This window comes from Indicator indicator, chromosome 12, assembly GCF_027791375.1.
Source record: "Indicator indicator isolate 239-I01 chromosome 12, UM_Iind_1.1, whole genome shotgun sequence".
NCBI lineage: Eukaryota > Metazoa > Chordata > Aves > Piciformes > Indicatoridae > Indicator > Indicator indicator.
The window spans coordinates 18,966,406-18,981,187 of record NC_072021.1 but is presented as its reverse complement, the minus strand read 5'-3'; positions in this window follow the sequence as shown (position 1 = coordinate 18,981,187).

The following is a 14,782-nucleotide window of genomic DNA, read 5'->3' as shown; positions in this document are numbered from 1 at the left end:
CTCCAGATTTGGGAAGAGACAAATATAAATGTCTAGAGAAAGATGTATCATAAAATTGAATTATAGAGAGGAAGCCCAATGGTAGGGAATCACTGAATGTATTTGTCTGCAAACATCTCCTTCCCTTATAAGCATGCTTTTGTGTTTTGTTTTCAAAGTTGTGAAATCAAATCCTGCCTTCCAAGAATTGCATTGATTTTCCATCACCACTGAGAAAAATTCTTCAACAGATAGGAGCTCCTATTGACAAATCACAATCAAATGAGAGCCCTTAGCCATTTCCTCCACCCTACTGAAGCAATATTGTGAAGAAGCATGTCATTCTGTATAATGAATTTCACTTAAAAAGTCCCAATGTTGATGTCAGTTCACCTCAGGGAGTTTGATCTGAATGGGCCTCTGGTTACTTTAAAATCTTGCCAAATTTAATTTCCCTAGAATTTTCTTTCAGTAGTTTCTGATGCAAACCAGCAAATTCCATAAAATAGTTATGTTATAATTAAATAATCTGCTTTCTGTGTTAATAATCTGAATAATTGTCCTCAAACCCAACCTCAAGTTTCATCTCTTCTTCCTGATATAAAGGAATGAGAAAATTATTCCAAGGCTTATTTTCTGATTTATTATCTACCAATCTAGATTTGGTAGATAATTTAATACCTGCATATCTTAGGTACCAGTGATTAATATGAATCTTTGTGAATATTCAGCTAACATATTTGCTTATAGTTCTCCTATGAATAGTTTCTTTACTTGAAGCAGAATTTCTGGGGTATTGATACTACGGAATGTATGGTGCCTACAGCAGATTAAGTGCTCAGATAAGGAGCCAAGGCTTCCCCATGGAAATAGACAGAGTCCCCTGGGAGATCCCTGAAAACACCTTTCTTAGGATATGATTGATATGCAGTGTTCCTTTGGGCACTAACTTAAAGTATACAAATCTCTCTCAAAACCTGTCCCTACTAGGAAGCACTGCAAATGTTCTTTGTTTCATATCACTAAACCATTTAAAGTTAATCTCTCCATTTAAATTAGATCTAGTTCTACCAGCTCCCAATGTGATTGATTTGGAAGAATCCAAATAAACCTAATCAATATGTGCCAAATTCACCCACAGACCAATTGCCTATGAAATTCATTGAAGCCTCAAAGGGAGCAAGACATATACCTCTGTAAATATGCCAGTCAGAGAAATAAAATGAGAAATTGCACAAACACATAGAGCCAAATTTTCTAAATCAGTAAGAATGTTCCAGTAGCCAGATATGAGATTTTTATTTGCTTTGCTTTTGTTTAACACATGAAGCTCTGAAAACCGTAATCAACCCAGAAGATCATGAAGCTTTTTTTGGCAAGTGAACAAAAGCACGCACAAAGGATTTAGTAAGCTGATCCTTACACATACCAGTGGTTTCTTGTAAAAGTTTGAGGTAAAAAAGCAGGACAGTGGAAAGCAACCTGAGCTGTGCAGCCACTAAATGATTCCTGAAGAGCTGTAATGGCTAACAGGAGCACATGAGTATGTCTCATTACCAAGCAGACACGCCAGACCCTTAATAGGTGTAAATCAGCATAAGCTGGCTGTGGATGTGGCACAAGAATTTGTCAGATCCAACATTCTTTGGCCAACAATAGCCTGCCTTTCTTCTCATTCTTGCAAAAAGAAAACAGATTTGGGGAAAACTGGCGTTTCCCTTCCACTGTGCACAGAGAAATAAATCTAGTGCTTAATCTTACTTGTGCTCATGTAGAGCTTCTCCTCCCACCTGCTGTCCTTGTTGAACAAGAACTTACAGGTTCCAGGCCTTGGGGCATGGGTGTCATGATTAGCAATGTGGACCTTAAAGCTAAGATACTTTGACAGTTGTTCCATTTCCCAGCATTTACTTCAGCAGTGAATTGCAATACCTTAAGGAATAAATACTGACCTCCGATGATAGACTCTGATCCCCAATCAAATTCCAGAATTGAATTGTGCTTGAAAATTGCTTCAAATATTTCTTCTTCCTTCACTTACCTGTCAAGATCTAGTGTAAGGCCTTAGTTTTTATTGATGATATTTTTTTTTTCTGTTAAAAGTAAGTTGAATTTTCAACAGAGCAAGTTATTTTTGAAGGAGGAAGGAAAATGACACAAGTTTTAGATTCTAAACTGACCCTGGTCTTCAGATGCAAAGGAAGCTGACAACCCAACCTGCTGCACCAGAGAGGAAGCACACAAAATACAATATACAGAAGCATTAGGGTATCTATTTCTTTTAGATTGTTCCCTTGCACACTTGTTGATGAGTCATGCAGTTCTTAGAACCAAGATAGGTGGGCAAATTATCTGACAGTTGTCAGATCAGGACTTAAGGTACGTCTGCAGTAGTAAAATACCATCATGATCCCAAAGTTCCTACTTAACAGTTGTCTGGGCTCCAAGGAATTTCAGGTTTCCAGAGTAATGTATTTTTTGTGTACACATACAGAAATACCAAAAAACAAAAGGTGGAAAGGTCCTCTGGAGGTTACACCTGCTCTGTGCATACAGAAATTGGAAGTTAGATCGGGTTGTTCAGGTATGTGAAAAACTGAGTTTTGAATGTCTCCAAGAATAGTCTCCATAGTCTCTCTGGACAATCTGTCCTATGGATAACCAGTCTTGTAGTAAATGATTTTTCCTTATGTCTCTCAGAACTTTCTCTTTTACATCTTTGATGGTTACTTCTTGTCCTTTCATTGTATAGTTTTGAACAGAGCCTGGCTCCACTGTGTGTTGAAGACAGTCTTTCAAATACTTTCAGAGCCTTTGCTTTGATGACACAACCTCTCCTGGTACCATTTTTCCTTTCTCTAAACCTTAACCATACTAAGATCTCTTGATACGCTTGCTTCAGTTTGCTAACATGCCCCTTCTACTGGGAAGTGTTAAACAGTGTGCCTTACATCTCTCAAGGGCAGGATCTGTCTCCCACGGACAATTGATCACATCAGAGAATGGAGAGGAAAAGTGAGAAAGAATACCTATCTGGATAGTCCTCTGGGAGAAAAACAGTGTGGGATCCTAAGGTTGCTCTCATATGAAGTTTCACATCTCCCTTCCTCAATCCCAGTTATTCTTTCAGATCTCAGACTTTGTGAGAAGTAAGTCACAAATGTCATGAGCTGGGCTCTAACTGTTTGCATTTGTTTTTCAAGCACAGAGACCCACACAGTGTCTTACTTTGGATAGCAGAAGGCTAAGTGAACCATAACATACAGCTGTTCATAAAGCAAACTCTGGGAGGTAAACAGTGCTCTTAGTCACCTACTGATATGCCCTGAACAACTTTACAGATCATATTGGAAAAATGCCAAGAATCTGAAGTGGCTGCAGTGGGACAGATCTTGCATGCCAAAACTTAGGATGAACCAGTTAACACAATAATTAGTTATAGATTAATAGAATAATATAAAATTAAAAAGAAAGGTATCCTGGGGCATCAAACTTGACATGTGTCACCATATGGGATTAAAAATGCGGGAATAGATAGGAAGGCTGTCTTGGGAGTAAATATTTCATGGGGAATGATCAGGAACTGTGGAAAGTAGATGACTGTTTAAATTCAGTTAGACAGATATATTTTATTTTGCTTTATGGAAAGCCCAGCATCTAAGTCACATTTAGAAATGTGGCTGTCATCAAATGCCAATACCAAATAGCTGAGGATTGACACGGGCTTTTACTCACTCCTTAATTATTAATAGTCTTGTTTTGTAGAAATCAGACCTTAGCAAAGCTGTCAACTCCTGCACAGAATGTCAATTCAGTGGCAATTCACCTCCTCATCAGGCAGTGGTTTCCAGATTTACTCCTTGTTTTGGGCAAGAATTTCCCTGGAGACAGAAAGCAGAGGTGACCCAGAGAACTACTCTTATTGTCCTGCTGTGTGGGTGCCTTCCCCTGTACATTGGCCTGAGACTTTCCTGGGATAGTCCTGGAAGAAACTTGGGTAGGGGCTCATGTTTAAAACTAAGGTTCCCCAGTCTTCCTCTGTTTCTGGACTGTGCCTGAAGAAATGAGCCTTTAATCCCTTAATCTGACACCAGTCTTTATAACTGATCTCTCTTCTGTGTAAATTTTGAAAAACTGAAGAAAGAACAAAGTAAAAAAACTCTACAATGCAGAAAACCACCAAACCTGCTCAAAGGTTTTTAAACACCCTTATGGTAGCAGAAATTTATAATTTTTTTTAATGCCTAATAAAACTGTATACATTTCTATTTATCCTTATCAGTGAAGTTTACAAGAGAGCACCATCAGCAGAAAGAACTATTGCTACTCCACTGTTCCCCTCAGTCCCCCACTGTCATGTGTTATTCATGTTTTGCTTTCAAGAAAATAGCATTAGATTTTAGTAGCAACAGTAATAAAACCTTCAGACAATGAAGTTAAATTCTTCCCAGAAAGGGTAAATATTACTATATGGAATTATTTTTTTAGCTACTTTTATTTTTTTTTTCTTACAAAATCAATCTCCAGCTAAATGAAACACAAATGAAGGGCATTATTAAAATGAACTCCTTACTTAATACTCCACATTTCAAAGTTTTGATTTTTTTTTTCACTTTTTCCTTTTCAATAAATATGCTCTCTTTTCTCTTTTTTGTTACATTAATAGAAGAGGCAACAAATATTTTAAGGTTCTCTCATAACTTTGAGTGCCTGTATTTGAATCCCTCATATCTTTTGCAACTGTCTTAATTTTAACAGTGACATGGTCAAGTTGCTAGCATTGCCTGCCCGGACTGTACATCCCAGCAAGACGGAAACAGTAACAGTTGCACTTTAACATAAAGGGAAAAGCAGGAAACCCAAGTGGATCTACTAAAGCAAAATGCATTAAGTGGATCCTAATGATTTTAGGTTTGAAGTAAACAGTTGTTATAAAGGCAAAGACATGAGCTATGTACATTTCAAAGAGTAACAACTGAACATTTTTTCTTAAAGTAGTCAAAAGCAATTAGTCAGTGTGACACAGACTGCCATCAAAGTAGAAGATTTATACAATGTTGAGACACAGTGTCCAGTTTTGGGCTCCCCAGTTCAAGAGAGACAAAGACCTGATGGAGAGAATCCAATGGAAAGCCATGAAGATGATTAGGGGACTTGAGCATCTTCCCTATGAAGAGAGACTGAGATCCCTGGGGCTGTTTAGTCTTGAGAAAAGAAGACTGAGAGGGGATCTCATCAACGTGTATAAATAACTGAGGGGTGGGTGTCAAGTGGAGGGGGCCAGTCTCTTTTTGGTGGTTCACAGTGACAAGACAAGGAACAATGGGTTCAAACTAGAACATAGATTTCACCTCAACCTGAGGAGAAACTTCTTTACAGTGAGGGTGACAGAACACAGAAACAGGCTCCCCAGTGGGGTTGTGGAGTCTCCTTCTCTGGAGACTTTCAAAACCCACCTGGGTGCATTCCTGTGCAGACTACCCTAAGCGATCCTGCTCTGGCAGGGGGGTTGGGCCTGATGATCTCTTGAGGTCCCTTCCAACCTCTGATATACTGTGAGACTGTGATACAACAGAAGTCTGGCATCACTGAAATAAGACCAGAGACTAATATATTGTTGGATGATTTATTGTTCTGAACAGAACAATTTTTAATGTTTTTTGCTAACCCTTTTACAAGTGAGGTATTGCCAGGGACACACTACCTTGTGAACAACAATTTGTATATTGTCTTCACGAACTAATGACCCCAACTACTGTATAAAGTATATCTGTGTAAGCACCCAGCCTGATATCCTTCCCTTGGCTTTGACCTGTCCACTAGAATGTAACCTAGGATGAAGGCTGCTGCTTTTAAATAAGCCATTTCTGTTGCCAACTGAGACAAATCTGCTATCTTTCCCAAGCAAAATTCATAATTTTCATTTCCAGAGCTCTCTAAATGGAACTCCACGACCTGGACTCAGACTGTGTTTGTAGCCAGATAATAACTTCTTATTTTTGGCTGTTACTGCAGAGAAATTAATTGTGGACTCTAGAGATTGGTTCATCTTGCATGATGTTCATAGCCAAACTAAATACCTCAGCTCCTTTTGTAGTCAGTCTTGGTGCAATACAGCTTAGTCTAAAGTAGATGGTTAAAAACAGGGCAGAAAAAGTCACTTCCTGAAAAGCTTCATCTGTCTGCTGACTAGAATGAGAAATTACAGTGATTAGCTTAACTGTGGATGTTTAACTAAAAATGAAGTTAGTTGAATCCCATCTCCATCTTCTGGCCAAAAAAAAAAAAAAAAAAGGCTTTGTTACATCTTTTCTGAACTCTGCCAAAACTGTTTTTCCTTTCTTCTGTAGTAGTCTCTAGCTCAAAGTACAGAACTGTAGACAGACATAGATGAGCGAGATCAAGCTCTGACACCATTACAACCAATGTCTCTCCTGACATTTGGAGTGGATTAGTGCAGGTAGGGGTCATTTCTCTTTTCTTGTCTCATTGGTAAGGAAGAAAGTTTTGGAATGATGTGAATCCCTGCTGGAATGCAGCATAAATGTCAGAAAGTGGCAGAAAGTTGACCTATGCTCTCATCCTTATGTGAAGAGACAAGTACACAAAACCTGCCACAATTAATCATCTGTTTCCTAACCAGCTTTGGCCAACCTGAGAAGCCTAGGGCTGTGGCTGGCCTAATTCTGTAGAAGGAGTAAATCTATATTCCTATTTGCATGTAAACTGGTCTTTCAAATAACTGTACTTTTTGTGTAGGTGAGACAAGGGAACCAACCTAATGGTTTATTGATCCAATCTCAAATGGCAGGCAAATGATCTTTCATGACAAAGTCTGTGAACTATCTTTCATTTCTCCCCGGGTTAACACTTTTCTTTTTTGTTGGATTTAAAAATCAAATTTACAAATGCAGCCTTCACTAGTCCCAGTGTTTAAAAAATACAGTTTTGTGGGTTTTGGGTTTGCTTTTCTTTTTTTTTTTTTTTTAATTAACACTTCCACAGACTGCCATGGTTGAAATGATCTATAGGTGTTATTGTTTTCAGTCCTTCATGATTATATATCAGTGCAATGACAAACTGAATTGAGTCAAGTATAGTATGCAATTAGGTGACTGTGCAGACCCTTATTCTTGACAACTATTGTTTAGTCCACAGCTCATTGTGTCATTCAGTCCTTAAGCCAGTTTCCATCTGGTGCTTCATCTTACCACTCCTACCCAAGAGATTCTGCAGTTGTTCAAGGAGAACAGCCCCCTCTTACCTTGGCACATCATTGCTACTTCTTTCTATCTGAGTTCAAGATCACTGTTGCAGACAGTCAGGTGTAAACTCATTTTGTCTTGGGCTCATTCTATTAGGCATGCCTGTTTCCTCTAATGCTTCCTCCAAGTTACCCTCTTGGAACTATATCAGCATTTTTATGTGTCATGGTTTTAGGCCTAGCTGACAGATGAGCCCCATGCAGCTGCTCACAAACTGTTCTCTCATCCCTAGCCCCCAGTGGGATGGGAAGGAAAATCAGGAGTGAAATGCAAAACCCCAAGGGTTAAGGTAAGAACCTATTTGTTTAATGCAACAATACAAAGAATGAAAGAAACAATGATACTAATGAAGTAATATATAAAGAAGTGGTACAAAACACAATGCTTTCATTAAACACCTCAGTGCACCAAAACCTGCCACCCCTGCCCAGACCACTTTTCCCCTTAAGTAGAGGACATGATGTCCTTAAGGCATCAAATACCACATTGGCTGGTTCAGTTGGCTCTCCTGGCTATGGCCCTTCCCAGCTCCTTGTGAAACAATTAACCCTATCCCAGCCAAAGCCTGGAAATTAGTATATCTGATAACACCACACTTCCACTAAAACTAGTCCTTAATGTAAGGACAGAACATTACAATATTTCACAGAATCACAGGATCAACCAGGTTGGAAGAGACCTGCAAAATAACCATCTCCTTCTGTGGAAAAATAAATGCACAAATTGAGAAACACACACACAGATTGTGTCCCCAAAACACTGCAGAGGACACTAAGATTAAACACTAAGTGGTGTAGGCTCACCAGTCAGCCCCAGAGAGTATTAACTCTGAACAGCATGAAAGTGAACTAGTTTATGCTGTTTAGCCTGGGGTAAACAGTTCTCTTCCTACTGTGGTCCCCAAAGGTGGATCTTATTGCTGTATAAACACCAGCAGGAGCTGTCACACCACTTTGAGTTGTTAGCTTGATTTTATTTTTTTTTTTTTAATTATTGATGAGGATAGATATATTTGCAATGTCTTGATTTGTGTTCACTGAGGACAATTCAGTGAAACATACAGGAAATTTTTGGTTTTCATTCACAGCAATTAAATCAAGCCATTTTGCCTCTATTATGATATTACTCAAAACAAACTAAAGCAGGTATAGCAATATTTTGAACGACTGCTGTAACATGTAATTAGTCATCTCGCTACTAGCATAAAGAGCTTCTCATCACTTTTTTCTCTGTTTCTCCACCAGAATTACAGTAATTCTGTAAAGAGAGTGGGAAAATAAAATTAACCAATTTAGACTATATTTCTGACAAATTGACACTATTCCAGTATATACTTTACTTAGGATATGAACATTTTTATTTCTGGTTCCATTCCTGAAAACAAATAAACAAGAAAAATCTCATTGATTTTTGCTATTGGACTAACAGATTTTAGACTTATTAGTTAGAGATGCTACCAGAATTACATAATCAGTTAACTGTCCAATATTTCCTATAAACTGTTCCTTATAATCCCCCAAAATTTTTTAATTTACATTTCTGGATATGTTTACCATAGTTTTGTTAAAAATACAGTTTTCTGTGGGGAAAAAAATATGTTGAAAGACAGGACAAGGAAGTTTCCTTTTAAATAACATGTCTTAGTCACTTTCAATATGTATTTTAGCCTGGAGCTCTATTAGTTTATGGGTAAGCTTGCTATTTCTAGAATTGCTTAAGTAGATCCCCTGTCTTCTTCTCACTTTCTAGGTTAATGTTTGTATTACTACTATGAAACACATCAATAATTTCTTTGAGTAACACTTTTAAAGTACAGCTTAAATCCGTTAAACAACTTGTCCACTTAAAATTCATCAAATGCTTATGTATTCATCTAGGCTGAAAATGCGATGATTAATAAGCAAGATGGAATAATCTGTGAGCCACAATCAAGATTTCCTTGTATGGTCCTACCCAGATTTGACAATTCTGTGTCTCACTTCAAACAAAAGCAGGTAACGATCAAAGTGTTTACACTTTTTTCACCTCCTCTCCTTTCTCTGACCTTATTGAGGATTGGATTATCTCTTCAAATACCTTTGTCCCTTGTTAGTCCAAGGAACATGTAGCTGATGCACAATGAGTTTAAGATTTCCTGGATTACAGACTGAATGACATAAGCCTAATTAAAATGAGAAGGATCTGAAGGAGCCATTCATTTTTAGAAAAACCTTCAGTATAACAGCCTGGAAGACTGGAATGTGGCATCCTTGGGATGCAGTTAACAACTCACCTCAATGAATATTTGTAATTTCTCTAACATAGTGACAATTTCAATTCCATATCCAATGGGACTGCTTGTAGATAAATGTAAAAGAAAAGAACATGTTATCAGGTCAACTATAAGGTAATTGGTTTTACCATATCAGGGAGTAAAATGGAAGAATCTTTTAATAAAAGCAGATCATATCAGATGAGATCTTGTGCTTGGAAAGCTCATGATTTTCTGAATGAAGATTGAAAAGTATTTGTTAGGGTGCCACAGAGGAAAATATTAATCAAACTGTGAATGATGGAGTGCAGACAATAACTGATACACAAAGAAGTAATAGAGCTCAGAGTGAGCTGTGCTGAAAGGAACATTGCTGAATAAAAAGTCTTCTAACACTGCTGGTAGAGACAAAATCTTGGTATTGTCTGCAAATCTAAAAAAGTAAGATAAACATGAATAAAATTTCTAAATATGCTTAAAATGGAACTGGGAGAAACAATTTCTGACTCCCAGAAAATCTTGACTTCAAGCTTTCCAAAAGATACAATATAAAGAAAGATCATACTTTTATTTAATGTGTAATTTGATTAGTTTTAGGGAAAAAAAAAAAAAAAGAAAAAAAATCTGATTTTTTGTAATAGTCCAATATTGGCCTTTTAGACACAGAAGTTTCCAGACTTGTGGAAACTTGTGGAGGAAGGTTTTTGGTCACATTTATCTTTATACACCAGAGTGATAATTGGAAATGTGTATAATTTGTAATTCACTTCATAGTGGAATGGAATAGTTAATATTTGCAGTGATGCTTCTCCTGTGCAAAAGTGTTGTCATTTTTGTTCTTCTTGTTGTTGTTGTCTTTTGTTTGTTTGTATCAGGGTTTTTTGTTTTGTTTTGTTTTGTTTTGTTTTGTTTTGTTTTCTAATGCAGCAATATTTTGTGGCATTATCTCAGGGTGGAAAATATGCAGCACACAAAATAATTGGTATGCTACTCATGTTAGCCCTTTGGGATTGCTTTTCCTTCTCTTTTAAATGTTACTTTTTTTCTAGGTAGATTTGAATCCAAAACAAAAAGTTACTATCTGCATTTAAAAAAAAAGAAAAAAAGTAGACTGCTGAGGCAATATCTCATGTCCCTTCTCATACAGAAGGGACCTATAACCAAAATAATGTATAGTATAAGCTGACAGACAATATTTTCTTTAAATTAAAGCAGTATTTAGCATCATTATGCTTATTCTCTTTAGAAGCATTATGCTACATTTAAAAGTAAAACCCCAATTCTGCTTTACTATTAACAAAGGCACTAATTCATTAAGAGTTCTACATGGCTAAATCAGAATCTGCTAGAAGAGCATCATGTCAGGGCATAAATAGTACAGTAGTTTTCTAAAGACCACACAAAATTTTTAGCCACAGGTGCTGGACATACATCCTGAGGTTTGTGCCCTGCTGGATGTGCCAATTGTAAATACAAAAGAAATTGTCAATGATTGATAACAGACTTGTCTACAGTGACCATGAGGTGATGCACTCTAAGTTCCTAACATAAATGAAGTAGAACAGAATCAGAAAATAACTCAGGATGTCAGTAAAGCAAACTTGTTCAGGAAACAGTTCATGTGCATTGGAAAACTGCTCTGAAGGACTAAAACCTCACTAGAGCTTGTTGCTCTTTAAGGACAACTTCTGGTCCTTTCCAATATGCAGCTAAGTTGACCTGGTATGGTTGAAAGCCAGGCTGGATGAGAAGGGAAATTTTGTGTTAGGGCACAGACACATTACCCAAATACTCAGGCTTAGTTAGCCAAACCAACTCAGCTGCATTTGAAACAGTGCAGATTTGAAGGACAAGAATGAGTTCTACAGAAATAGGAGCAAAAGAATAGACGTGAAGACCTAATGTGAATGGACCCCTGAACAAATACTTTCTGTTTAGCTATCTGGGCACAGGTTAAGACAATTCAGCATAGACCTGGAAAGGATGGGGCGAGCAATAGTAAGCAGAGAAACCCCTATTATTTAACCATTCCAAATCTAATGAATGGATATTGGGGTGAACCAAATGAGCTGCTCTGAAGACTACTAAAGTTATATTCATTCAAGAGTGATGTGGGTGCAGCTTTGCAAAGCCTTCTACTCCTGATTCACTGCATCCTGCAGTATACCCCATTTGCAAATGAAATACTCTTCTGACTGCACATGGTAGTGCAAATGTTCATGGCAAGCCCAGAAAGCTCAGAAATATTTCAAACTGAAAGAAATATCTCATGAGGAAAAGGAATTATTAGACTAAATAGAAAATTGCTACTTTTCCACATAGGTTTTTGTGCTCCAAAGGCTGCTATCACATACCAATCAAACCATTTGATTGAAGAATATATCAGTTTGCTCAGCAGTTAGCTCTTAAAGCAGCTGGACAGGAGAATGTCCACAGGGAAAGCACCTAAGTATTTAGTCTTAATAAAGAACAAGTACCTTTAAATCCAACATGTGACTTCTGTATTGAAAACTATAGATAACCTACTGAACCTCTGTCACAAAAAAGGAAAGTTTCATTTAAGCAAGGTTAATGAGATCTTAGTTATCACTTTAGGAGAGGTTTGATTATTATGTGATTTCTCAGGTCCGTCGTTTGCTCAGGTCTTGTGTTGGTTCCTGATGCTCTTGATTCAGAGTTTTCTTTCTTTTGTTTTCTTCTTTGCTTTCCACATCCATAAGGTGCTTTTTAAGGCCTTAAAGGGGCTATGCAGAGACAGTTTCTTCCACCAAGATGCTTTATTGCATATGTCATGGATGGTTTACTCTCACTTCACATTTCTTTTCATTTATGATTTCCAAACTGTGCCAATCTAATTTATGTTATCACTGAGTTAGGTTAAATAGAAATAACATACTCTGTGTTAAATGGTCAGTGTTTTCTTGGTTCCTTTTCTGGCAACACTCTGCCCAGGTTTTTCTGGGACTGACAGCACTGTCTGAATCCTGCTGGGTATGCAATACACTTTGAAATTTGTTTTGTGGAAGATTGTAGGAATTTCTGTCTTCAGATTCGACTATAAAATTGAATGAAGTATGACACATAGAGGTGAATTATCTAGATTGTCAGCCTAGAAATTTTTTATTCTACCACATTCTGAATTAAAGTAGAGGTATACTCCTCATCACATCTAGAATAGCCTTTGAAAGATGGGGCTTTCAGAAGGACAGAATAGGAGAATATATTGTTGCTAAAATCCACTTAGGACTTAGGTACACTTTAAAAAGAGCTCCAGTATGGCAGTTACTTCTTGAAATCTTTAAGAAGCAGATTAATCAAGCAAAGTCATCTGAGTCAGGATGCATAATATTCTGCATGACACAAAGAAATATCTTTATTTTACTTTCTTTGACAGAGATGGCAGGTTCTGTGCCAATAGACCATTCACTGACTTCCAGAAGAGTTATGCATAAAAAGGTTAGCAGGATTAGGCCATGAAGGCACAGCTTTTCAGGGGTATAGTTTCTGTCAGAGAAACAAATGGAGAGCCTTAGAAGTGCAACTAACAGGTGAGAAAACTACACATCTTCTTTATCTATACAAACCTGCTATGTCAAAGAAATTGTGATGTGCTGTGAAATCTCCCAAGGATTTTACTTAATTTGCAAATTTTAAAATTTTGAAGAGGAGATAAAAATTCGTTAGATATCATATTCAGATCTTGAAGAAAAAGGCCTGCTTTTTGTAAACATCAGTAGCAAGATGACACACTATGGAAACAGCAATGAAACAAGCTACGCTGGAAATCAGGAGGTTATGTCTGACCCTTTTGTAAAAAAAAGTGTTGGCAAAAATTTCCATAGTCATCACTGGTGACTTATAGGTAAAGGAGTATAAATTTCATTAAAATAATTCTAGGGAGTTGAAAAGCAATTGCTAAACAGAATGAAATAACGTTATCTTTTTCAAGTGTATTGACGTTTCCCTTCCCTTCCGCCCTCCGCACATACCACCACTTCTCCACCTACCTTCCACCTGCATTTTGCATATTGAGAACAGTTTTTGTACAAAGAGTTCAAGGTGAAAGCTACAAGACACGTTGATCCTTCCACATTTTTGCATTTCATTTCTTCTGCCCTTGATATTTTTCAATGAAAGGAAGCTCAGCTGTGGGTCATAGGGAGTTCAAAACCAATTAAATTACTTCTGCACAGAGCAAAAGATAAATGCACCAAAACACAAAATGATGAAATAAAAAGGTGTTTCACATTTACTCAGCTATAGTAAGTGCTCTGTGAATTGTGACCTGTCAGTTGCAGAGTATTAACAATGCCAAAGATTCCATCTCAAAGTTCTTTAGGCAGATGCGGTTTGTACTTCTGTCTTGTACGTATGTGGCCCTGTAGTAGTGATCAAAGCTAAATGTATCAAACAAGTGAACTTATTCCCAAAATCTTTTGATGAGGTAAAAATTGTCAGGCATTACGTGCATCATGGCAACTGAGGAGAAAAGACATTAGGGAACCAATGGAGAGAAATACAAAACTGGATTTGTTAAAAATTAATGGGAAAATATTTGTCATGCAATGGTTGAGATCAGAAAAAGTCTAAAATTTGTGGGAGAAATATCAACTATTTAATGCCAAATGAACAAAACATCGCAACTGCATTCTTGGAAGATTAAATGTTCATCTTCATCCATTTGTTGCTCTTTTTCTGAAGGCTTAAGTTTGCCTCAGTATTTTCTGTGTGTCCTATCATGCAAAAAAGCCTCAATTTTCTGCTCTTTCCTATTTGATTCTTTCCATGTGTAATGATATCAATAATAACCATAAATTTAGTTCAGCAAAATTAAGGCATTCTTCTTTTTTCTTTTGTTGCACATAGCCAACAAATGCGTTGATATTTTCATTACTACTTTTCTTTGAATCAACAGATGATGTAAAAGTAATATCTATTACCTTTGCAATATGCCCTGAAACCAAAGGATGTAGAAGACTATCAGTAGTGGAAATGGAAAGTCTGTTTATGTACTAGAAGTACATCCAAACACAAAAGCAAATATCAATAAATAATTCACATTTTTTTTTGTTTGTTCGGTTTGTTTTTTTTTTTCTGATGAATTTTTGTATGCTATACAAGAAAACTCCAGGGTTATAGCCTTGGGATTGAACACACAAATTTAAAACAGAAAGTTGTCTTTCCTTTTATTCACAGAATATAAAAGGATGTGCTAACATTCTCTTAAAATACCAGATTTTCATAGCACACAGATATTTTGTTCAGGAGACTATGATGAAAGCTTCCA